This window comes from Schistocerca nitens, chromosome 3, assembly GCF_023898315.1.
Source record: "Schistocerca nitens isolate TAMUIC-IGC-003100 chromosome 3, iqSchNite1.1, whole genome shotgun sequence".
Classification (NCBI taxonomy): domain Eukaryota; kingdom Metazoa; phylum Arthropoda; class Insecta; order Orthoptera; family Acrididae; genus Schistocerca; species Schistocerca nitens.
In genome coordinates this window covers 103325823-103353775 of record NC_064616.1, presented here as the reverse complement: position 1 = coordinate 103353775, position 27953 = coordinate 103325823, and positions in this window count along the sequence as shown.

The window sequence follows — 27953 nt, the reverse complement described above, 5'->3', positions numbered from 1 at the left end:
ATGCCTCGTCACCAGCATCATCACATCAGCAACTTCAAGAAACCCCTGGCAAAAGTTACAATGACTCTTAAGATACACAACTAGTGGCGTAGCTATCAGGCAGACTGGAAAGAGTATCTAAAAAATGTGTATTTGGGTGAGCAACTGGCAGGAAGCACTATGATTCTCTTAAGGTAGCCAATGCCTCGTCACCAACATAATCCCATCACCAACTTGAAGAAACCGCTTGCAAAGGTAACGAAGCTTCTCATAAGATACACAGCTAGTGGGGTTTCACTTGAGGCAGACTGGCCAAAGGATAAAAAAAATGTGTATTTGGGTGAAGAACTGGCAGGAATCTCTATGACTCTCTTGAGGTAGCCAATGCTTCGTCACCAGCAGAATCAAATCAGCAACTTCTAGAAACCCCTATCAAAAGTAACGATGTTTCTCTTAAGATACACAACTAGTGGCGTATCGCTTCAGGCACACTGGAAACAGTATCTAAAAAATGTGTATTTGGATGAGCAACTGGCAGGAAACACTGTGACTCTCTTAGGGTAGCCAATATCTCGTCACCAGTATAATCACATCTTCAAAGTCAAGAAACCGCTGGCAAGAGTAACGATGTTTCTCTTAAGATACACAACTAGTGGCGTATCGCTTCAGGCAGACTGGCCACAGTATCTCAAAATGTGTATTTGGGTGAGCAACTGGCAGAAAGCACTATGACTCTCTTAAGGTAGCCAATGCCTCGTCACCAACATAATCCGATCACCAACTTCAAGAAAGCGCTTTCAAAGGTAACGAAGCTTCTCATAAGATACACAGCTAGTGGGGTGTCACTTGAGGCAGACTGGCCAAAGTATCAAAAAAATGTGTATTTGGGTAAGCAACTAGCAGGAATCACTATGACACTCGTAGGGTAGCCAATGCCTCGTCACCAGCATAATCACATCAGCAACTTCAAGAAACCCCTGGCAAAAGTTACAATGACACTTAAGATACACAACTAGTGGCGTAGCTATCAGGCAGACTGGAAAGAGTATCTAAAAAATGTGTATTTGGGTGAAGAACTGGAAGGAATCTCTATGACTCTCTTGAGGTAGCCAATGCCTCGTCACCAGCAGAATCAAATCAGCAACATCTAGAAACCCCTGGCAAAAGTAACAATGTTTCTCTTAAGATACAAAATTAGTGGCGTATCGCTTCAGGCAGACTGGCCACAGTATCTCAAAATGTGTATTTGGGTGACAAACTGGCAGAAAGCACTATGACTCTCTTAAAGTAGCCAATGCCTCGTCACCAACATAATCCCATCACCAACTTCAAGAAACCGCTTGCAAAGTTAACGAAGCTTTTCATAAGATACACAGCTGGTGGGGTGTCACTTGAGGCAGTTTGGCCAAAGTATCAAAAAAATGTGTATTTGGGTGAGCAACTAGCAGGAATCACTATGACACTCATAGGTTAGCCAATGCCTCGTCACCAGCATAATCACATCAGCAACTTCAAGAAACCCCTGGCAAAAGTTACAATGACTCTTAAGATACACAACTAGTGGCGTAGCTATCAGGCAGACTGGAAAGAGTATCTAAAAAATGTGTATTTGGATGAGCAACTGGCAGGAAACGCTGTGACTCTCTTAGGGTAACCAATATGTCGTCACCAGTATAATCACATCTTCAAATTCAAGAAACCGCTGGCAAGAGTAACGATGTTTCTCTTAAGATACACAACTAGTGGCGTATCGCTTCAGGCAGACTGGCCACAGTATCTCAAAATGTGTATTTGGGTGAGCAACTGGCAGGAAGCACTATGACTCTCTTAAGGTAGCGAATGCCTCGTCACCAACATAATCCCATCACCAACTTCAAGAAACCGCTTGCAAATGTAACGAAGCTTCTCATAAGATACACAGCTAGTGGGGTGTCACTTGAGGCAGACTGGCCAAAGTATCAAAAAAATGTGTATTTGGGTGAGCAACTAGCAGGAATCACTATGACACTCATAGGGTAGCCAATGCCTCGTCACCAGCATCATTACATCAGCAACTTCAAGAAACCCCTGGCAAAAGTTACAATGACTCATAAGATACACAACTAGTGGCGTAGCTATCAGGCAGACTGGAAAGTGTATCTAAAAAATGTGTATTTGTGTGAAGAACTGGCAGGAATCTCTATGACTCTCTTGAGGTAGCCAATGCTTCGTCACCAGCAGAATCAAATCAGCAACTTCTAGAAACCCCTGGCAAAAGTAACGATGTTTCTCTTAAGATACACAACTAGTGGCGTATCGCTTCAGGCACACTGGAAACAGTCTCTAAAAAATGTGTATTTGGGTGAGCAACTGGCACGAAACACTGTGACTCTCTTTGGGTAGCCAATATCTCGTCACCAGTATAATCACAGCTTCAAAGTCAAGAAACCGCTGGCAAGAGTAACGATGTTTCTCTTAAGATACACAACTAGTGGCGTATCGCTTCAGGCAGACTGGCCACAGTATCTCAAAATGTGTATTTGGGTGAGCAACTGGCAGGAAGCACTATGACTCTCTTAAGGTAGCCAATGCCTCGTCACCAACATAATCCCATCACCAACTTCAAGAAACCGCTTGCAAAGGTAACGAAGCTTCTCATAAGATACACAGCTAGTGGGGTGTCACTTGAGGCAGACTGGCCAAAGTATCAAAAAAATGTGTATTTGGGTGAGCAACTAGCAGGAATCACTATGACACTCATAGGGTAGCCAATGCCTAGTCACCAGCATAATCACATCAGCAACTTCAAGAAACCCCTGGCAAAAGTTACAATGACTCTTAAGATACACAACTAGTGGCGTAGCTATCAGGCAGACTGGAAAGAGTATCTAAAAAATGTGTATTTGTGTGAAGAACTGGCAGGAATCTCTATGACTCTCTTGAGGTAGCCAATGCCTCGTCACCAGCAGAATCAAATCAGCAACTTCTAGAAACCCCTGGCAAAAGTAACGATGTTTCTCTTAAGATACACAACTAGTGGCGTATCGCTTCAGGCACACTGGAAGCAGTATCTAAAAAAGGTGTATTTGGGTGAGCAACTGGCACGAAACACTGTGACTCTCTTAGGGTAGCCAATATCTCGTCACCAGTATAATCACATCTTCAAAATCAAGAAACCGCTGGCAAGAGAAACGATGTTTCTCTTAAGATACACAACTAGTGGCGTATCGCTTCAGGCAGACTAGCCGCAGTATCTCAAAATGTGTATTTGGGTGAGCAACTGGCAGGAAGCACTATGACTCTCTTAAGGTAGCCAATGCCTCGTCACGAACATAATCCCAACACCAACTTCAAGAAACCGCTTGCAAATGTAACGAAGCTTCTCATAAGATACACAGCTAGTGGGCTGTCACTTGAGGCAGACTGGCCAAAGTATCAAAATAATGTGTATTTGGGTGAGCAACTAGCAGGAATCACTATGACACTCATAGGGTAGCCAATGCCTCGTCACCAGCATAATCACATCAGCAACTTCAAGAAACCCCTGGCAAAAGTTACAATGACTCTTAAGATACACAACTAGTGGCGTAGCTATCAGGCAGACTGGAAAGAGTATCTAAAAAATGTGTATTTGGGTGAAGAACTGGCAGGAATCTCTATGACTCTCTTGAGGTAGCCAATGCTTCGTCACCAGCAGAATCAAATCTGCAACTTCTAGAAACCCCTTTCAAAAGTAACGATGTTTCTCTTAAGATACACAACTATTGGCGTATCGCTTCAGGCACACTGGAAACAGTATCTAAAAAATGTGTATTTGGATGAGCAACTGGCAGGAAACACTGTGACTCTCTTAGGGTAGCCAATATCTCGTCACCAGTATAATCACATCTTCAAAGTCAAGAAACCGCTGGCAAGAGTAACGATGTTTCTCTTAAGATACACAACTAGTGGCGTATCGCTTCAGGCACACTGGAAACAGTATCTAAAAAATGTGTATTTGGGTGAGCAACTGGCACGAAACACTGTGACTCTCTTAGGGTAACCAATATGTCGTCACCAGTATAATCACATCTTCAAAGTCAAGAAACCGCTGGCAAGAGTATCGATGTTTCTCTTAAGATACACAACTAGTGGCGTATCGCTTCAGGCAGACTGGCCACAGTATCTCAAAATGTGTATTTGGGTGAGCAACTGGCAGGAAGCACTATGACTCTCTTAAGGTAGCCAATGCCTCGTCACCAACATAATCCCATCACCAACTTCAAGAAACCGCTTGCAAAGGTAACGAAGCTTCTCATAAGATACACAGCTAGTGGGGTGTCACTTGAGGCAGACTGGCCAAAGTATCAAAAAAATGTGTATTTGGGTGAGCAACTAGCAGGAATCACTATGACACTCATAGGGTAGCCAATGCCTCGTCACCAGCATAATCACATCAGCAACTTCAAGAAACCCCTGGCAAAAGTTACAATGACTCATAAGATACACAACTAGTGGCGTAGCTATCAGGCAGACTGGAAAATGTATCTAAAAAATGTGTATTTGGGTGAAGAACTGGCAGGAATCTCTATGACTCTCTTGAGGTAGCCAATGCTTCGTCACCAGCAGAATCAAATCAGCAACTTCTAGAAACCCCTTTAAAAAGTAACGATGTTTCTCTTAAGATACACAACTAGTGGCGTATCGCTTCAGGCACACTGGAAACAGTATCTAAAAAATGTGTATTTGGGTGAGCAACTGGCACGAAACACTGTGACTCTCTTAGGGTAGCCAATATCTCGTCACCAGTATAATCACAGCTTCAAAGTCAAGAAACCGCTGGCAAGAGTAACGATGTTTCTCTTAAGATACACAACTAGTGGCGTATCGCTTCAGGCAGACTGGCCACAGTATCTAAAAATGTGTATTTGGGTGAGCAACTGGCAGGAAGCACTATGACTCTCTTAAGGTAGCCAATGCCTCGTCACCAACATAGTCCCATCACCAACTTCAAGAAACCGCTTGCAAAGGTAACGAAGCTTCTCATAAGATACACAGCTAGTGGGGTGTCACTTGAGGCAGACTGGCCAAAGTATCAAAAAAATGTGTATTTGGGTGAGCAACTAGCAGGAATCACTATGACACTCATAGGGTAGCCAATGCCTAGTCACCAGCATAATCACATCAGCAACTTCAAGAAACCCCTGGCAAAAGTTACAATGACTCTTAAGATACACAACTAGTGGCGTAGCTATCAGGCAGACTGGAAAGAGTATCTAAAAAATGTGTATTTGGGTGAAGAACTGGCAGGAATCTCTATGAGTCTCTTGAGGTAGCCAATGCCTCGTCACCAGCAGAATCAAATCAGCAACTTCTAGAAACCCCTGGCAAAAGTAACAATGTTTCTCTTAAGATACACAACTAGTGGCGTATCGCTTCAGGGACACTGGAAACAGTATCTAAAAAATGTGTATTTGGGTGAGCAACTGGCACGAAACACTGTGACTCTCTTAGGGTAACCAATATCTCGTCACCAGTATAATCACATCTTCAAAGTCAAGAAACCGCTGGCAAGAGTAACGATGTTTCTCTTAAGATACACAACTAGTGGCGTATGGCTTCAGGCTGACTGGCCACAGTATCTCAAAATGTGTATTTGGGTTAGCAACTGGCAGGAAGCACTATGACTCTCTTAAGGTAGCGAATGCCTCGTCACCAACGTAATCCCATCACCAACTTCAAGAAACCGCTTGCAAATGTAACGAAGCTTCTCATAAGATACACAGCTAGTGGGGTGTCACTTGAGGCAGACTGGCCAAAGTATCAAAAAAATGTGTATTTGGGTGAGCAACTAGCAGGAATCACTATGACACTCATAGGGTAGCCAATGCCTCGTCACCAGCATAATCACATCAGCAACTTCAGAAACCCCTGGCAAAAGTTACAATGTTTCTTCAGATACACAACTAGTGGCGTAGCTATCAGGCAGACTGGAAAGTGTATCTAAAAAATGTGTATTTGTGTGAAGAACTGGCAGGAATCTCTATGACTCTCTTGAGGTAGCCAATGCTTCGTCACCAGCAGAATCAAATCAGCAACTTCTAGAAACCCCTTTCAAAAGTAACGATGTTTCTCTTAAGATACACAACTAGTGGCGTATCGCTTCAGGCAGACTGGCCACAGTATCTCAAAATGTGTATTTGGGTGAGCAACTGGCAGGAAGCACTATGACTCTCTTAAGGTAGCCAATGCCTCGTCACCAACATAATCCCATCACCAACTTCAAGAAACCGCTTGCAAAGGTAACGAAGCTTCTCATAAGATACACAGCTAGTGGGGTGTCACTTGAGGCAAAGTATCAAAAAAATGTGTATTTGGGTGAGCAACTAGCAGGAAACACTATGACACTCATAGGGTTGCCAATGCCTCGTCACCAGCATAATCACATCAGCAACTTCAAGAAACCCCTGGCAAAAGTTACAATGACTCTTAAGATACACAACTAGTGGCGTAGCTATAAGGCAGACTGGAAAGAGTATCTAAAAAATGTGTATTTGGGTGAAGAACTGGCAGGAATCTCTATGACTCTCTTGAGGTAGCCAATGCTTCGTCACCAGCAGAATCAAATCAGCAACTTCTAGAAACCCCTTTCAAAAGTAACGATGTTTCTCTTAAGATACACAACTAGTGGCGTATCGCGTCAGGCACACTGGAAACAGTATCTAAAAAATGTGTATTTGGGTGAGCAACTGGCACGAAACACTGAGACTCTCTTAGGGTAGCCAATATCTCGTCACCAGTATAATCACAGCTTCAAAGTCAAGAAACCGCTGGCAAGAGTAACGATGTTTCTCTTAAGATACACAACTAGTGGCGTATCGCTTCAGGCAGACTGGCCACAGTATCTCAAAATGTGTATTTGGGTAAGCAACTGGCAGGAAGCACTATGACTCTCTTAAGGTAGCCAATGCCTCGTCACCAACATAATCCCATCACCAACTTCAAGAAACCGCTTGCAAAGGTAACGTAGCTTCTCATAAGATACACAGCTAGTGGGGTGTCACTTGAGGCAGACTGGCCAAAGTATCAAAAAAATGTGTATTTGGGTGAGCAACTAGCAGGAATCACTATGACACTCATAGGGTAGCCAATGCCTCGTCACAAGCATAATCACATCAGCAACTTCAAGAAACCCCTGGCAAAAGTTACAATGACTCTTAAGATACACAACTAGTGGCGTAGCTATCAGGCAGACTGGAAAGAGTATCTAAAAAATGTGTATTTGGGTGAAGAACTGGCAGGAATCTCTATGACTCTCTTGAGGTAGCCAATGCTTCGTCACCAGCAGAATCAAATCAGCAACTTCTAGAAACCCCTTTCAAAAGTAACGATGTTTCTCTTAATATACACAACTAGTGGCGTATCGCTTCAGGCACACTGGAAACAGTATCTAAAAAATGTGTATTTGGGTGAGCAACTGGCACGAAACACTGTGACTCTCTTAGGGTAACCCATATCTCGTCACCAGTATAATCACATCTTCTAAGTCAAGAAACCGCTGGCAAGAGTAACGATGTTTCTCTTAAGATACACAGCTAGTGGGGTGTCACTTGAGGCAGACTGGCCGCAGTATCTCAAAATGTGTATTTGGGTGAGCAACTGGCAGAAAGCACTATGACTCTCTTAAGGTAGCCAATGCCTCGTCACCAACATAATCACATCACCAACTTCAAGAAACCGCTTGCAAAGATAACGAAGCTTCTCATAAGATACACAGCTAGTGGGGTGTCACTTGAGGCAGACTGGCCAAAGTATCAAAAAAATGTGTATTTGGGTGAGCAACTAGCAGGAATCACTATGACACTCATAGGGTAGCCAATGCCTCGTCACCAGCAGAATCAAATCAGCAACTTCTAGAAACCCATGGCAAAAGTAACGATGTTTCTCTTAAGATACACAACTAGTGGCGTATCGCTTCAGGCACACTGGAAACAGTATCTAAAAAATGTGTATTTGGTTGAGCAACTGGCACGAAACACTGTGACTCTCTTAGGGTAACCAATATCTCGTCACCAGTATAATCACATCTTCAAAGTCAAGAAACCGCTGGCAAGAGTAACGATGTTTCTCTTAAGATACACAACTAGTGGCGTATCGCTTCAGGCACACTGGAAACAGTATCTAAAAAATGTGTATTTGGGTGAGCAACTGGCACGAAACACTGTGACTCTCTTAGGGTAACCAATATCTCGTCACCAGTATAATCACATCTTCAAAGTCAAGAAACCGCTGCAAGAGTAACGATGTTTCTCTTAAGATACACAACTAGTGGCGTATCGCTTCAGGCAGACTGGCCACAGTATCTGAAAATGTGTATTTGGGTGAGCAACTGGCAGGAAGCACTATGACTCTCTTAAGGTAGCCAATGCCTCGTCACCAACATAATCCCATCACCAACTTCAAGAAACCGCTTGCAAAGGTAACGAAGCTTCTCAAAAGATACACAGCTAGTGGGGTGTCACTTGAGGCAGACTGGCCAAAGTATCAAAAAAATGTGTATTTGGGTGAGCAACTAGCAGGAATCACTATGACACTCATAGGGTAGCCAATGCCTCGTCACCAGCATAATCACATCAGCAACTTCAAGAAACCCTTGGCAAAAGTTACAATGACTCTTAAGATACACAACTAGTGGCGTAGCTATAAGGCAGACTGGAAAGAGTATCTAAAAAATGTGTATTTGTGTGAAGAACTGGCAGGAATCTCTATGACTCTCTTGAGGTAGCCAATGCTTCGTCACCAGCAGAATCAAATCAGCAACTTCTAGAAACCCCTTTCAAAAGTAACGATGTTTCTCTTAAGATACACAACTATTGGCGTATCGCTTCAAGCACACTGGAAACAGTATCTAAAAAATGTGTATTTGGGTGAGCAACTGGCACGAAACACTGTGACTCTCTTAGGGTAGCCAATATCTCGTCACCAGTACAATCACAGCTTCAAAGTCAAGAAACCGCTGGCAAGAGTAACGATGTTTCTCTTAAGATACACAACTAGTGGCGTATCGCTTCAGGCAGACTGGCCACAGTATCTCAAAATGTGTATTTGGGTGAGCAACTGGCAGGAAGCACTATGACTCTCTTAAGGTAGCCAATGCCTCGTCACCAACATAATCCCATCACCAACTTCAAGAAACCGCTTGCAAAGGTAACGAAGCTTCTCATAAGATACACAGCTAGTGGGGTGTCACTTGAGGCAGACTGGCCAAAGTATCAAAAAAAAGTGTATTTGGGTGAGCAACTAGCAGGAATCACTATGACACTCATAGGGTAGCCAATGCCTCGTCACCAGCATAATCACATCAGCAACTTCAAGAAACCCCTGGCAAAAGTTACAATGACTCTTAAGATACACAACTAGTGGCGCAGCCATCAGGCAGACTGGAAAGGGTATCTAAAAAATGTGTATTTGGGTGAAGAACTGGCAGGAATCTCTATGACTCTCTTGACGTAGCCAATGCTTCGTCACCAGCAGAATCAAATCAGCAACTTCTAGAAACCCCTTTCAAAAGTAACGATGTTTCTCTTAAGATACACAACTAGTGGCGTATCGCTTCAGGCACACTGGAAACAGTATCTAAAAAATGTGTATTTGGGTGAGCAACTGGCACGACACACTGTGACTCTCTTAGGGTAGCCAATATCTCGTCACCAGTATAATCACAGCTTCAAAGTCAAGAAACCGCTGGCAAGAGTAACGATGTTTCTCTTAAGATACACAACTAGTGGTGTATCGCCTCACGCAGACTGCCACAGTATCTCAAAATGGTATTTGGGTGAGCAACTGGCAGGTAGCACTATGACTCTCTTAAGGTAGCGAATGCCTCGTCACCAACATAATCCCATCACCAACTTCAAGAAACCGCTTGCAAAGGTAACGAAGCTTCTCATAAGATACACAGCTAGTGGGGTGTCACTTGAGGCAGACTGGCCAAAGTATCAAAAAAATGTGTATTTGGGTGAGCAACAAGCAGGAATCACTATGACACTCATAGGGTAGCCAATGCCTCGTCACCAGCATAATCACATCAGCAACTTCAAGAATCCGCTGGCAATAGTTACAATGACTCTTAAGATACACAACTAGTGGCGTAGCTATCAGGCAGACTGGAAAGAGTATCTAAAAAATGTGTATTTGGGTGAAGAACTGGCAGGAATCTCTATGACTCTCTTGAGGTAGCCAATGCTTCGTCACCAGCAGAATCAAATCAGCAACTTCTAGAAACCCCTTTCAAAAGTAACGATGTTTCTCTTAAGATACACAACTAGTGGCGTATCGCTTCAGGCACACTGGAAACAGTATCTAAAAAATGTGTATTTGTGTGAGCAACTGGCACGACACACTGTGACTCTCTTAGGGTAGCCAATATCTCGTCACCAGTATAATCACAGCTTCAAAGTCAAGAAACCGCTGGCAAGAGTAACGATGTTTCTCTTAAGATACACAACTAGTGGCGTATCGCCTCACGCAGACTGCCATAGTATCTCAAAATGTGTATTTGGGTGAGCAACTGGCAGGTAGCACTATGACTCTCTTAAGGTAGCGAATGCCTCGTCACCAACATAATCCCATCACCAACTTCAAGAAACCGCTTGCAAAGGTAACGAAGCTTCTCATAAGATACACAGCTAGTGGGGTGTCACTTGAGGTAGACTGGCCAAAGTATCAAAAAAATGTGTATTTGGGTGAGCAACTAGCAGGAATCACTATGACACTCATAGGGTACCCAATGCCTCGTCACCAGCTTAATCACATCAGCAACTTCAAGAAACCCCTGGCAAAAGTTACAATGACTCTTAAGATACACAACTAGTGGCGTAGCTATCAGGCAGACTGGAAAGAGTATCTAACAAATGTGTATTTGGGTGAAAAACTGGGAGGAATCTCTATGACTCTCTTGAGGTAGCCAATGCCTCGTCACCAGCAGAATCAAATCAGCAACTTCTAGAAACCCCTGGCAAAAGTAACGATGTTTCTCTTAAGATACACAACTAGTGGCGTATCGCTTCAGGCACACTGGAAACAGTATCTAAAAAATGTGTATTTGGGTGACCAACTGGCACGAAACACTGTGACTCTCTTAGGGTAACCAATATCTCGTCACCAGTATAATCACATCTTCAAAATCAAGAAACCGCTGGCAAGAGTAACGATGTTTCTCTTAAGATACACAACTAGTGGCGTATCGCTTCACGCAGACTGGCCACAGTATCTCAAAATGTGTATTTGGGTGAGCAACTGGCAGGAAGCACTATGACTCTCTTAAGGTAGCCAATGAATCGTCACCAACATAATCCCATCACCAACTTCAAGAAACCGCTTGCAAAGGTAACGAAGCTTCTCATAAGATACACAGCTAGTGGGGTGTCACTTGAGGCAGACTGGCCAAAGTATCAAAAAAATATGTATTTGGGTGAGCAACTAGCAGGAATCACTATGACTCTCATAGGGTAGCCAATGCCTCGTCACCAGCATAATCACATCAGCAACTTCAAGAAACCCCTGGCAAAAGTTACAATGACTCTTAAGATACACAACTAGTGGCGTAGCTATCAGGCAGACTGGAAAGAGTATCTAAAAAATGTGTATTTGGGTGAAGAACTGGCAGGAATCTCTATGACTCTCTTGAGGTAGCCAATGCTTCGTCACCAGCAGAATCAAATCAGCAACTTCTAGAAACCCCTTTCAAAAGTAACGATGTTTCTCTTAAGATACACAACTAGTGGCGTATCGCTTCAGGCACACTGGAAACAGTATCTAAAAAATGTGTATTTGGGTGAGCAACTGGCACGAAACACTGTGACTCTCTTAGGGTAGCCAATATCTCGTCACCAGTATAATCACAGCTTCAAAGGCAAGAAACCGCTGGCAAGAGTAACGATGTTTCTCTTAAGATACACAACTAGTGGCGTATCGCTTCAGGCAGACTGGCCACAGTATCTCAAAATGTGTATTTGGGTGAGCAACTGGCAGGAAGCACTATGACTCTCTTCAGGTAGCCAATGCCTCGTCACCAACATAATCCCATCACCAACTTCAAGAAACCGCTTGCAAAGGTAACGAAGCTTCTCATAAGATACACAGCTAGTGGGGTGTCACTTGAGGCAGACTGGCCAAAGTATCAAAAAAATGTGTATTTGGGTGAGCAACTAGCAGGAATCACTATGACACTCATAGGGTACCCAATGCCTCGTCACCAGCATAATCACATCAGCAACTTCAAGAAACCCCTGGCAAAAGTTACAATGACTCTTAAGATACACAACTAGTGGCGTAGCTACCAGGCAGACTGGAAAGAGTATCAAAAAAATGTGTATTTGGGTGAAGAACTGGCAGGAATCTCTATGACTCTCTTGAGGTAGCCAATGCCTCGTCACCAGCAGAATCAAATCAGCAACTTCTAGAAACCCCTGGCAAAAGTAACGATGTTTCTCTTAAGATACACAACTAGTGGCGTATCGCTTCAGGCACACTGGAAACAGTATCTAAAAAATGTGTATTTGGGTGACCAACTGGCACGAAACACTGTGACTCTCTTAGGGTAACCAATATCTCGTCACCAGTATAATAACATCTTCAAAATCAAGAAACCGCTGGCAAGAGTAACGATGTTTCTCTTAAGATACACAACTAGTGGCGTATCGCTTCAGGCAGACTGGCCGCAGTATCTCAAAATGTGTATTTGGGTGAGCAACTGGCAGAAAGCACTATGACTCTCTTAAGGTAGCCAATGCCTCGTCACTAACATAATCACATCACCAACTTCAAGAAACCGCTTGCAAAGGTAACGAAGCTTCTCATAAGATACACAGCTAGTTGGGTGTCACTTGAGGCAGACTGGCCAAAGTATCAAAAAAATGTGTATTTGGGTGAGCAACTAGCAGGAATCACTATGACACTCATAAGGTAGCCAATGCCTCGTCACCAGCATAATCACATCAGCAACTTCGAGAAACCCCTGGCAAAAGTTACAATGACTCTTAAGATACACAACTAGTGGCGTATCTATCAGGCAGACTGGAAAGAGTATCTAAAAAATGTGTATTTGGGTGAAGAACTGGCAGGAATCTCTATGACTCTCTTGAGGTAGCCAATGCTTCGTCACCAGCAGAATCAAATCAGCAACTTCTAGAAACCCCTTTCAAAAGTAACGATGTTTCTCATAAGATAGACAACTAGTGGCGTATCGCTTCAGGCACACTGGAAACAGTATCTAAAAAATGTGTATTTGGGTGAGCAACTGGCACGAAACACTGTGACTCTCTTAGGGTAGCCAATATCTCGTCACCAGTATAATAACAACTTCAAAGTCAAGAAACCGCTGGCAAGAGTAACGATGTTTCTCTTAAGATACACAACTAGTGGCGTATCGCTTCAGGCAGACTGGCCACAGTATCTCAAAATGTGTATTTGGGTGAGCAACTGGCAGGAAGCACTATGACTCTCTTAAGGCAGCCAATGCCTCGTCACCAACATAATCCCATCACCAACTTCAGGAAACCGCTTGCAAAGATATCGAAGCTTCTCATAAGATACACAGCTAGTGGGGTGTCACTTGAGGCAGACTGGCCAAAGTATCAAAAAAATGTGTATTTGGGTGAGCAACTAGCAGGAATCACTATGACACTCATAGGGTAGCCAATGCCTCGTCACCAGCATAATCACATCAGCAACTTCAAGAAACCCCTGGCAAAAGTTACAATGACTCTTAAGATACACAACTAGTGGCGTAGCTATCAGGCAGACTGGAAAGAGTATCTAAAAAATGTGTATTTGGGTGAAGAACTGGCAGGAATCTCTATGACTCTCTTGAGGTAGCCAATGCCTCGTCACCAGCAGAATCAAATCAGCAACTTCTAGAAACCCCTGGCAAAAGTAACGATGTTTCTCTTAAGATACACAACTAGTGGCGTACCGCTTCAGGCCCACAGGAAAGAGTATCTAACGAATGTGTATTTGGGTGAGCAACTGGCACGAAACACTGTGACTCTCTTAGGGTAACCAATATCTCGTCACCAGTATAATCTCATCCTCAAAATCAAGAAACCGCTGGCAAGAGTAACGATGTTTCTCTTAAGATACACAACTAGTGGCGTATCGCTTCAGGCAGACTGGCCACAGTATCTCAAAATGTGTATTTGGGTGAGCAACTGGCAGAAAGCACTATGACTCTCTTAAGGTAGCCAATGCCTCGTCACAAACATAATCCCATCACCAACTTCAAGAAACCGCTTGCTAAGGTAACGAAGCTTCTCATAAGATACACAGCTAGTGGGGTGTCACTTGAGGCAGACTGGCCAAAGTATCAAAAAAATGTGTATTTGGGTGAGCAACTAGCAGTAATCACTATGACACTCATAGGGTAGCGAATGCCTCGTCACCAGCATAATCACATCAGCAACTTCAAGAAACCCCTGGCAAAAGTTACAATGACTCTTAAGATACACAACTAGTGGCGTAGCTATCAGCCAGACTGGAAAGAGTATCTAAAAAATGTGTATTTGGGTGAAGAACTGGCAGGAATCTCTATGACTCTCTTGAGGTAGCCAATGCCTCGTCCCAGCAGAATCAAATCAGCAACTTCCAGAAACCCCTGGCAAAAGTAACGATGTTTCTCTTAAGATACACAACTAGTGGCGTATCGCTTCAGGCACACTGGAAACAGTATCTAAAAAATGTGTATTAGGGTGAGCAACTGGTACGAAACACTGTGACTCTCTTAGGGTAACCAATATCTCGTCACCAGTATAATCTCATCTTCAAAATCAAGAAACCGCTGGCAAGAGTAACGATGTTTCTCTTAAGATACACAACTAGTGGCGTATCGCATCACGCAGACTGGCCACAGTATCTCAAAATGTGTATTTGGGTGAGCAACTGGCAGAAAGCACTATGAATCTCTTAAGGTAGCCAATGCCTCGTCACCAACATAATCACATCACCAACTTCAAGAAACCGCATGCAAAGGTAACGAAGCTTCTCATAAGATACACAGCTAGTTGGGTGTCACTTGAGGCAGACTGGCCAAAGTATCAAAAAAATGTGTATTTGGGTGAGCAACTAGCAGGAATCACTATGACACTCATAGGGTAGCCAATGCCTCGTCACCAGCATAATCACATCAGCAACTTAAAGAAACCCCTGGCAAAAGTTACAATGACTCTTAAGATACACAACTAGTGGCGTAGCTATCAGGCAGACTGGAAAGAGTATCTAAAAAATGTGTATTTGGATGAGCAACTGGCAGGAAACACTGTAACTCTCTTAGGGTAGCCAATATCTCGTCACCAGTATAATCACATCTTCATAGTCAAGAAACCGCTGGCAACAGTAACGATGTTTCTCTTAAGATACACAACTAGAGGCGTATAGCTTCAGGCACACTGGAAACAGTATCTAAAAAATGTGTATTTGGGTGAGCAACTGGCACGAAACACTGTGACTCTCTTAGGGTAACCAATATCTCGTCACCAATATAATCACAGCTTCAAAGTCAAGAAACCGCTGGCAAGAGTAACGATGTTTCTCTTAAGATACACAACTAGTGGCGTATCGCTTAAGGCAGACTGGTCACAGTATCTCAAAATGTGTATTTGGGTGAGCAACTGGCAGAAAGCACTATGACTCTCTTAAGGTAGGCAATGCCTCGTCACCAACATAATCCCATCACCCACTTCAAGAAACCGCTTGCAAAGGTAACGAAGCTTCTCATAAGATACACAGCTAGTGGGGTGTCACTTGAGGCAGACTGGCCAAAGTATCAAAAAAATGTGTATTTGGGAGAGCAACTAGCAGGAATCACTATGACACTCATAGGGTAGCCAATGCCTCGTCACCAGCATAATCACATCAGCAACTTCAAGAAACCCCTGGCAAAAGTTACAATGACTCTTAAGATACACAACTAGTGGCGTAGCTATCAGGCAGACTGGCAAGTGTATCTAAAAAATGTGTATTTGGATGAGCAACTGGCAGGAAACACTGTGACTCTCTTAGGGTAGCCAATATCTCGTCACCAGTATAATCACATCTTCAATGTCAAGAAACCGCTGGCAAGAGTAACGATGTTTCTCTTAAGATACACAACTAGTGGCGTATCGCTTCAGGCAGACTGGCCACAGTATCTCATAATGTGTATTTGGGTGAGCAACTGGCAGAAAGCACACTGACTCTCTTAAGGTAGGCAATGCCTCGTCACCAACATAATCCCATCACCAACTTCAAGAAACCGCTTGCAAAGGTAACGAAGCTTCTCATAAGATACACAGCTAGTGGGGTGTCACTTGAGGCAGACTTGCCAAAGTATCAAAAAAATGTGTATTTGGGTGAGCAACTAGCAGGAATCACTATGACACTCATAGGGTAGCCAATGCCTCGTCACCAGCATAATCACATCAGCAACCTCAAGAAACCCCTGGCAAAAGTTACAATGACTCTTAAGATACACAACTAGTGGCGTAGCTATCAGGCAGACTGGAAATAGTATCTAAAAAATGTGTATTTGGGTGAAGAACTGGCAGGAATCTCTATGACTCTCTTGAGGTAGCCAATGCTTCGTCACCAGCAGAATCAAATCAGCAACTTCTAGAAACTCCTTTCAAAAGTAACGATGTTTCTCTTAAGATACACAACTAGTGGCGTATCGCTTCAGGCACACTGGAAACAGCATCTAAAGAATGTGTATTTGGGTGAGCAACTAGCAGGAATCACTATGACACTCATAGGGTAGCCAATGCCTCGTCACCAGCATAATCACATCAGCAACTTCAAGAAACCCCTGGCAAAAGTTACAATGACTCTTAAGATACACAACTAGTGGCGTAGCTATCAGGCAGACTGGAAAGAGTATCTAAAAAATGTGTATTTGGGTGAAGAACTGGCAGGAATCTCTATGACTCTCTTGAGGTAGCCAATGTTTCGTCACCAGCTGAATCAAATCAGCAACTTCTAGAAACCCCTTTCAAAAGTAACGATGTTTCTCTTAAGATACACAACTAGTGGCGTATCGCTTCAGGCACACTGGAAACAGTATCTAAAAAATGTGTATTTGGGTGAGCAACTGGCACGAAACACTGTGACTCTCTTAGGGTAGCCAATATCTCGTCACCAGTATAATCACATCTTCAAAGTCAAGAAACCGCTGGCAAGAGTAACGATGTTTCTCTTAAGATACACAACTAGTGGCGTATCGCTTCAGGCAGACTGGCCACAGTATCTCAAAATGTGTATTTGGGTGAGCAACTGGCAGAAAGCACACTGACTCTCTTAAGGTAGGCAATGCCTCGTCACCAACATAATCCCATCACCAACTTCAAGAAACCGCTTGCAAAGGTAACGAAGCTTCTCATAAGATACACAGCTAGTGGGGTGTCACTTGAGGCAGACTGGCCAAAGTATCAAAAAAATGTGTATTTGGGTGAGCAACTAGCAGGAATCACTATGAAACTCATAGGGTAGCCAATGCTTCGTCACCAGCATAATCACATCAGCAACTTCAAGAAACCCCTGGCAAAAGTTACAATGACTCTTAAGATACACAACTAGTGGCGTAGCTATCAGGCAGACTGGAAAGAGTATCTAAAAAATGTGTATTTGGATGAGCAACTGGCAGGAAACACTGTGACTCTCTTAGGGTAGCCAATATCTCGTCACCAGTATAATCACATCTTCAAAGTCAAGAAACCGCTGGCAAGAGTAACGATGTTTCTCTTAAGATCCACAACTAGTGGCGTATCGCTTCAGGCACACTGGAAACAGTATCTAAAAAATGTGTATTTGGGTGAGCAACTGGCACGAAACACTGTGACTCTCTTAGGGTAACCAATATCTCGTCACCAGTATAATCTCATCTTCAAAATCAAGAAACCGCTGGCAAGAGTAACGATGTTTCTTATTAAGATACACAACTAGTGGCGTATCGCTTCAGGCAGACTGGCCACAGTATCTCAAAATGTGTATTTGGGTGAGCAACTGGCAGGAAGCACTATGACTCTCTTAAGGTAGGCAATGCCTCGTCACCAACATAATCCCATCACCAACTTCAAGAAACCGCTTGCAAAGGTAACGAAGCTTCTCATAAGATACACAGCTAGTGGGGTGTCACTTGAGGCAGACTGGCCAAAGTATCAAAAAAATGTGTATTTGGGTGAGCAACTAGCAGGAATCACTATGACACTCATAGGGTAGCCAATGCCTCGTCACCAGCATAATCACATCAGCAACTTCAAGAAACCCCTGGCAAAAGTTACAATGACTCTTAAGATACACAACTAGTGGCGTAACTATCAGGCAGACTGGAAAGAGTATCAAAAAAATGTGTATTTGGATGAGCAACTGGCAGAAAACACTGTGACTCTCTTAGGGTAGCCAATATCTCGTCACCAGTATAATCACATCTTCAAAGTCAAGAAACCGCTGGCAAGAGTAACGATGTTTCTCTTAAGATACACAACTAGTGGCGTATCGCTTCAGGCACACTGGAAACAGTATCTAAAAAATGTGTATTTCGGTGAGCAACTGGCACGAAACACTGTGACTCTCTTAGGGTAGCCAATATCTCGTCACCAGTATAATCACAGCTTCAAAGTCAAGAAACCGCTGGCAAGAGTAACGATGTTTCTCTTAAGATACGCAACTAGTGGCGTATCGCTTCACGCAGACTGGCCACAGTATCTCAAAATGTGTATTTGGGTGAGCAACTGGCAGGAAGCACTGTGACTCTCTTAAGGTAGCCAATGCCTCATCACCAACATAATCCCATCACCAACTTCAAGAAACCGCTTGCAAAGGTAACGAAGCTTCTCATAAGATACACAGCTAGTGGGGTGTCACTTGAGGCAGACTGGCCAAAGTATCAAAAAAATGTGTATTTGGGTGAGCAACTAGCAGGAATCACTATGACACTCATAGGGTAGCCAATGCCTCGTCACCAGCATAATCACATCAGCAACTTCAAGAAACCCCTGGCAAAAGCTACAATGACTCTTAAGATACACAACTAGTGGCGTAGCTATCAGGCAGACTGGAAAGAGTATCTAAAAAATGTGTATTTGGGTGAAGAACTGGCAGGAATCTCTATGACTCTCTTGAGGTAGCCAATGTCTCGTCACCAGCAGAATCAAATCAGCAACTTCCAGAAACCCCTGGCAAAAGTAACGATGTTTCTCTTAAGATACACAACTAGTGGCGTATCGCTTCAGGCACACTGGAAACAGTATCTAAAAAATGTGTATTTGGGTGAGCAACTGGCACGAAACACTGTGACTCTCTTAGGGTAACCAATATCTCCTCACCAGTATAATCTCATCTTCAAAATCAAGAAACCGCTGGCAAGAGTAACGATGTTTCTCTTAAGATACACAACTAGTGGCGTATCGCTTCAGGCAGACTGGCCAAAGTATCTCAAAATGTGTATTTGGGTGAGCAACTGGCAGAAAGCACTATGACTCTCTTAAGGTAGCCAATGCCTCGTCACCAACATAATCACATCACCAACTTCAAGAAACCGCTTGCAAAGGTAACGAAGCTTCTCATAAGATACACAGCTAGTGGGGTGTCACTTGAGGCGGACTGGCCAAAGTATCAAAAAAATGTGTATTTGGGAGAGCAACTAGCAGGAATCACTCTGACACTCAGAGGGTAGCCAATGCCGCGTCACCAGCATAATCACATCAGCAACTTCAAGAAACCCCTGGCAAAAGTTACAATGACTCTTAAGATACACAACTAGTGGCGTAGCTATCAGGCAGACTGGAAAGAGTATCTAAAAAATGTGTATTTGGATGAGCAACTGGCAGGAAACACTGTGACTCTCTTAGGGTAGCCAATATCTCGTCACCAGTATAATCACATCTTCATAGGCAAGAAACCGCTGGCAACAGTAACGATGTTTCTCTTAAGATACACAACTAGAGGCGTATAGCTTCAGGCACTTTGGAAACAGTATCTAAAAAATGTGTATTTGGGTGAGCAACTGGCACGAAACACTGTGACTCTCTTAGGGTAGCCAATATCTCGTCACCAGTATAATCACAGCTTCAAAGTCAAGAAACCGCTGGCAAGAGTAACGATGTTTCTTTTAAGATACACAACTAGTGGCGTATCGCTTATGGCAGACTGGTCACAGTATCTCAAAATGTGTATTTGAGTGAGCAACTGGCAGAAAGCACTATGACTCTCTTAAGGTAGGCAATGCCTCGTCACCAACATAATCCCATCACCAACTTCAAGAAACCGCTTGCAAAGGTAACGAAGCTTCTCATAAGATACACAGCTAGTGGGGTGTCACTTGAGGCGGACTGGCCAAAGTATCAAAAAAATGTGTATTTGGGAGAGCAACTGGCAGGAAACACTGTGACTCTCTTAGGGTAGCCAATATCTCGTCACCAGTATAATCACATCTTCAAAGTCAAGAAACCGCTGGCAAGAGTAACGATGTTTCTCTTAAGATACACAACTAGTGGCGTATCGCTTCAGGCACACTGGAAACAGTATCTAAAAAATGTGTATTTCGGTGAGCAACTGGCACGAAACACTGTGACTCTCTTAGGGTAGCCAATATCTCGTCACCAGTATAATCACAGCTTCAAAGTCAAGAAACCGCTGGCAAGAGTAACGATGTTTCTCTTAAGATACGCAACTAGTGGCGTATCGCCTCACGCAGACTGGCCACAGTATCTCAAAATGTGTATTTGGGTGAGAAACTGGCAGGAAGCACTGTGACTCTCTTAAGGTAGCCAATGCCTCATCACCAACATAATCCCATCACCAACTTCAAGAAACCGCTTGCAAAGGTAACGAAGCTTCTCATAAGATACACAGCTAGTGGGGTGTCACTTGAGGCAGACTGGCCAAAGTATCAAAAAAATGTGTGTTTGGGTGAGCAACTAGCAGGAATCACTATGACACTCATAGGGTAGCCAATGCCTCGTCACCAGCATAATCACATCAGCAACTTCAAGAAACCCCTGGCAAAAGTTACAATGACTCTTAAGATACACAACTAGTGGCGTAGCTATCAGGCAGACTGGAAATAGTATCTAAAAAATGTGTATTTGGGTGAAGAACTGGCAGGAATCTCTATGACTCTCTTGAGGTAGCCAATGCTTCGTCACCAGCAGAATCAAATCAGCAACTTCTAGAAACTCCTTTCAAAAGTAACGATGTTTCTCTTAAGATACACAACTAGTGGCGTATCGCTTCAGGCACACTGGAAACAGTATCTAAAAAATGTGTATTTGGGTGAGCAACTGGCACGAAACACGGTGACTCTCTTAGGGTAACCAATATCTCGTCACCAGTATAATCACATCATCAAAATCAAGAAACCGCTGGCAAGAGTAACGATGTTTCTCTTAAGATACACAACTAGTGGCGTATCGCTTCAGGCAGACTGGTCACAATATCTCAAAATGTGTATTTGGGTGAGCAACTGGCAGGAAGCACTATGACTCTCTTAAGGTAGCCAATGCCTCGTCACCAACATAATCACATCACCAACTTCAAGAAACCGCTTGCAAAGGTAACGAAGCTTCTCATAAGATACACAGCTAGTTGGGTGTCACTTGAGGCAGGCTGGCCAAAGTATCAAAAAAATGTGTATTTGGGTGAGCAACTAGCAGGATTCACTATGACACTCATAGGGTAGCCAATGCCTCGTCACCAGCATAATCACATCAGCAACTTCAAAAAACCCCTGGCAAAAGTTACAAGACTCTTAAGATACACAACTAGTGGCGTAGCTATCAGGCAGACTGGAAAGAGTAATCAAAAATATGAATTTGGATGAGCAACTGGCAGGAAACACTGTGACTCTCTTAGGGTAGCCAATATCTCGTCACCAGTATAATCACATCTTCAAAGTCAAGAAACCGCTGGCAAGAGTAACGATGTTTCTCTTAAGATACACAACTAGTGGCGTATCGCTTCAGGCACACTGGAAACAGTATCTAAAAAATGTGTATTTCGGTGAGCAACTGGCACGAAACACTGTGACTCTCTTAGGGTAGCCAATATCTCGTCACCAGTATAATCACAGCTTCAAAGTCAAGAAACCGCTGGCAAGAGTAACGATGTTTCTCTTAAGATACGCAACTAGTGGCGTATCGCTTCACGCAGACTGGCCACAGTATCTCAAAATGTGTATTTGGGTGAGAAACTGGCAGGAAGCACTGTGACTCTCTTAAGGTAGCCAATGCCTCATCACCAACATAATCCCATCACCAACTTCAAGAAACCGCTTGCAAAGGTAACGAAGCTTCGCATAAGATACACAGCTAGTGGGGTGTCACTTGAGGCAGACTGGCCACAGTATCAAAAAAATGTGTGTTTGGGGGAGCAACTAGCAGGAATCACTATGACACTCATAGGGTAGCCAATGCCTCGTCACCAGCATAATCACATCAGCAACTTCAAGAAACCCTGGCAAAAGTTACAATGACTCTTAAGATACACAACTAGTGGCGTAGCTATCAGGCAGACTGGAAATAGTATCTAAAAAATGTGTATTTGGGTGAAGAACTGGCAGGAATCTCTATGACTCTCTTGAGGTAGCCAATGCTTCGTCACCAGCAGAATCAAATCAGCAACTTCTAGAAACTCCTTTCAAAAGTAACGATGTTTCTCTTAAGATACACAACTAGTGGCGTATCGCTTCAGGCACACTGGAAACAGTATCTAAAAAATGTGTATTTGGGTGAGCAACTGGCACGAAACACGGTGACTCTCTTAGGGTAACCAATATCTCGTCACCAGTTTAATCACATCATCAAAATCAAGAAACCGCTGGCAAGAGTAACGATGTTTCTCTTAAGATACACAACTAGTGGCGTATCGCTTCAGGCAGACTGGTCACAATATCTCAAAATGTGTATTTGGGTGAGCAACTGGCAGGAAGCACTATGACTCTCTTAAGGTAGCCAATGCCTCGTCACCAACATAATCACATCACCAACTTCAAGAAACCGCTTGCAAAGGTAACGAAGCTTCTCATAAGATACACAGCTAGTTGGGTGTCACTTGAGGCAGACTGGCCAAAGTATCAAAAAAATGTGTATTTGGGTGAGCAACTAGCAGGATTCACTATGACACTCATAGGGTAGCCAATGCCTCGTCACCAGCATAATCACATCAGCAACTTCAAGAAACCCCTGGCAAAAGTTACAAGACTCTTAAGATACACAACTAGTGGCGTAGCTATCAGGCAGACTGGAAAGAGTAATCAAAAATGTGAATTTGGATGAGCAACTGGCAGGAAACACTGTGACTCTCTTAGGGTAGCCAATATCTCGTCACCAGTATAATCACATCTTCAAAGTCAAGAAACCGCTGGCAAGAGTAACGATGTTTCTCTTAAGATACACAACTAGTGGCGTATCGCTTCAGGCAGACTGGTCACAATATCTCAAAATGTGTATTTGGGTGAGCAACTGGCAGGAAGCACTATGACTCTGTTAAGGTAGGCAATGCCTCGTCACCAACATAATCCCATCACCAACTTCAAGAAACGGCTTGCAAATTAACGAAGCTTCTCATAAGATACACAGCTAGTGGGGTGTCACTTGAGGCAGACTGGCCAAAGTATGAAAAAAATGTGTATTTGGGTGAGCAACTAGCAGGAATAACTATGACACTCATAGGGTAGCCAATGCCTCGTCACCAGCATAATCACATCAGCAACTTCAAGAAACCCCTGGCAAAAGTTACACTGACTCTTAAGATACACAACTAGTGGCGTAGCTATCAGGCAGACTGGAAAGAGTATCTAAAAAATGTGTATTTCGGTGAGCAACTGGCACGAAACACTGTGACTCTGTTAGGGTAACCAATATCTCGTCACCAGTATAATCACATCTTCAAAGTCAAGAAACCGCTGGCAAGAGTAACGATGTTTCTCTTAAGATACACAACTAGTGGCGTATCGCTTCAGGCAGACTGGAAACAGTATCTAAAAAATGTGTATTTGGGTGAGCAACTGGCACGAAACACTGTGACTCTCTTAGGGTAACCAATATCTCCTCACCAGTATAATCTCATCTTCAAAATCAAGAAACCGCTGGCAAGAGTAACGATGTTTCTCTTAAGATACACAACTAGTGGCGTATCGCTTCAGGCAGACTGGCCAAAGTATCTCAAAATGTGTATTTGGGTGAGCAACTGGCAGAAAGCACTATGACTCTCTTAAGGTAGCCAATGCCTCGTCACCAACATAATCACATCACCAACTTCAAGAAACCGCTTGCAAAGGTAACGAAGCTTCTCATAAGATACACAGCTAGTGGGGTGTCACTTGAGGCGGACTGGCCAAAGTATCAAAAAAATGTGTATTTGGGTGAGCAACTAGCAGGAATCACTATGACACTCATAGGGCAGCCAATGCCTCGTCACCAGCATAATCACATCAGCAACTTCAAGAAACCCCTGGCAAAAGTTACAATGACTCTTAAGTTACACAACTAGTGGCGTAGCTATCAGGCAGACTGGAAAGAGTATCTAAAAAATGTGTATTTGGGTGAAGAACTGGCAGGAATCTCTATGACTCTCTTGAGGTAGCCAATGCCTCGTCACCAGCAGAATCAAATCAGCAACTTCCAGAAACCCCTGGCAAAAGTAACGATGTTTCTCTTAAGATACACAACTAGTGGCGTATCGCTTCAGGCACACTGGAAACAGTATCTAAAAAATGTGTATTTGGGTGAGCAACTGGCACGAAACACTGTGACTCTCTTAGGGTAACCAATATCTCCTCACCAGTATAATCTCATCTTCAAAATCAAGAAACCGCTGGCAAGAGTAACGATGTTTCTCTTAAGATACACAACTAGTGGCGTATCGCTTCAGGCAGACTGGCCACAGTATCTCAAAATGTGTATTTGGGTGAGCAACTGGCAGAAAGCACTATGACTCTCTTAAGGTAGGCAATGCCTCGTCACCAACATAATCCCATCACCAACTTCAAGAAACCGCTTGCAAAGGTAACGAAGCTTCTCATAAGATACACAGCTAGTGGGGTGTCACTTGAGGCAGACTGGCCAAAGTATCAAAAAAATGTGTATTTGGGTGAGCAACTAGCAGGAATCACTATGACACTCATAGGGTAGCCAATGCCTCGTCACCAGCATAATCACATCAGCAACTTCAAGAAACCCCTGGCAAAAGTTACAATGACTCTTAAGATACACAACTAGTGGCGTAGCTATCAGGCAGACTGGAAATAGTATCTAAAAAATGTGTATTTGGGTGAAGAACTGGCAGGAATCTCTATGACCCTCTTGAGGTAGCCAATGCTTCGTCACCAGCAGAATCAAATCAGCAACTTCTAGAAACTCCTTTCAAAAGTAACGATGTTTCTCTTAAGGTACACAACTAGTGGCGTATCGCTTCAGGCACACTGGAAACAGTATCTAAAAAATGTGTATTTGGGTGAGCAACTAGCAGGAATCACTATGACACTCATAGGGTAGCCAATGCCTCGTCACCAGCATAATCACATCAGCAACTTCAAGAAACCCCTGGCATAAGTTACAATGACTCTTAAGATACACAACTAGTGGCGTAGCTATCAGACAGACTGGAAAGAGTATCTAAAAAATGTGTATTTGGATGAGCAACTGGCAGGAAACACTGTGACTCTCTTAGGGTAGCCAATATCTCGTCACCAGTATAATCACATCTTCAAAGTCAAGAAACCGCTGGCAAGAGTAACGATGTTTCTCTTAAGATACACAACTAGTGGCGTATCGCTTCAGGCAGATTGGTCACAATATCTCAAAATGTGTATTTGGGTGAGCAACTGGCAGGAAGCACTATGACTCTCTTAAGGTAGGCAATGCCTCGTCACCAACATAATCCCATCACCAACTTCAAGAAACCGCTTGCAAATTAACGAAGCTTCTCATAAGATACACAGCTAGTGGGGTGTCACTTGAGGCAGACTGGCCAAAGTATGAAAAAAATGTGTATTTGGGTGAGCAACTAGCAGGAATCTCTATGACACTCATAGGGTAGCCAATGCCTCGTCACCAGCATAATCACATCAGCAACTTCAAGAAACCCCTGGCAAAAGTTACACTGACTCTTAAGATACACAACTAGTGGCGTAGCTATCAGGCAGACTGGAAAGAGTATCTAAAAAATGTGTATTTGGATGAGCAACTGGCAGGAAACACTGTGACTCTCTTAGGGTAGCCAATATCTCGTCACCAGTATAATCACATCTTCAAAGTCAAGAAACCGCTGGCAAGAGTAACGATGTTTCTCTTAAGATACACAACTAGTGGCGTATCGCTTTAGGCACACTGGAAACAGTATCTAAAAATGTGTATTTCGGTGAGCAACTGGCACGAAACACTGTGACTCTGTTAGGGTAACCAATATCTCGTCACCAGTATAATCACATCTTCAAAGTCAAGAAACCGTTGGCAAGAGTAACGATGTTTCTCTTAAGATACACAACTAGTGGCGTATCGCTTCAGGCAGACTGGCCACAGTATCTCAAAATGTGTATTTGGGTGAGCAACTGGCAGGAAGCACTATGACTCTCTTAAGGTAGCCAATGCCTCGTCACCAACATAATCCCATCACCAACTTCAAGAAACCGCTTGCAAAGGTAACGAAGCTTCTCATAAGATACACAGCTAGTGGGGTGTCACTTGAGGCAGACTGGCCAAAGTATCAAAAAAATGTGTATTTGGGTGAGCAACTAGCAGGAATCACTATGACACTCATAGGGTAGCCAATGCCTCGTCACCAGCATAATCACATCAGCAACTTCAAGAAACCCCTCGCAAAAGTTACAATGACTCTTAAGATACACAACTAGTGGCGTAGCTATCAGGCAGACTGGAAAGAGTATCTAAAAAATGTGTATTTGGGTGAAGAACTGGCAGGAAACACTGTGACTCTCTTAGGGTAGCCAATATCTCGTCACCAGTATAATCACATCTTCAAAGTCAAGAAACCGCTGGCAAGAGTAACGATGTTTCTCTTAAGATACACAACTAGTGGCGTATCGCTTCAGGCAGACTGGTCACAATATCTCAAAATGTGTATTTGGGTGAGCAACTGGCAGGAAGCACTATGACTCTCTTAAGGTAGGCAATGCCTCGTCACCAACATAATCCCATCACCAACTTCAAGAAACCGCTTGCAAATTAACGAAGCTTCTCATAAGATACACAGCTAGTGGGGTGTCACTTGAGGCAGACTGGCCAAAGTATGAAAAAAATGTGTATTTGGGTGAGCAACTAGCAGGAATCTCTATGACACTCATAGGGTAGCCAATGCCTCGTCACCAGCATAATCACATCAGCAACTTCAAGAAACCCCTGGCAAAAGTTACACTGACTCTTAAGATACACAACTAGTGGCGTAGCTATCAGGCAGACTGGAAAGAGTATCTAAAAAATGTGTATTTGGATGAGCAACTGGCAGGAAACACTGTGACTCTCTTAGGGTAGCCAATATCTCGTCACCAGTATAATCACATCTTCAAAGTCAAGAAACCGCTGGCAAGAGTAACGATGTTTCTCTTAAGATACACAACTAGTGGCGTATCGCTTTAGGCACACTGGAAACAGTATCTAAAAAATGTGTATTTCGGTGAGCAACTGGCACGAAACACTGTGACTCTGTTAGGGTAACCAATATCTCGTCACCAGTATAATCACATCTTCAAAGTCAAGAAACCGCTGGCAAGAGTAACGATGTTTCTCTTAAGATACACAACTAGTGGCGTATCGCTTCAGGCAGACTGGCCACAGTATCTCAAAATGTGTATTTGGGTGAGCAACTGGCAGGAAGCACTATGACTCTCTTAAGGTAGCCAATGCCTCGTCACCAACATAATCCCATCACCAACTTCAAGAAACCGCTTGCAAAGGTAACGAAGCTTCTCATAAGATACACAGCTAGTGGGGTGTCACTTGAGGCAGACTGGCCAAAGTATCAAAAAAATGTGT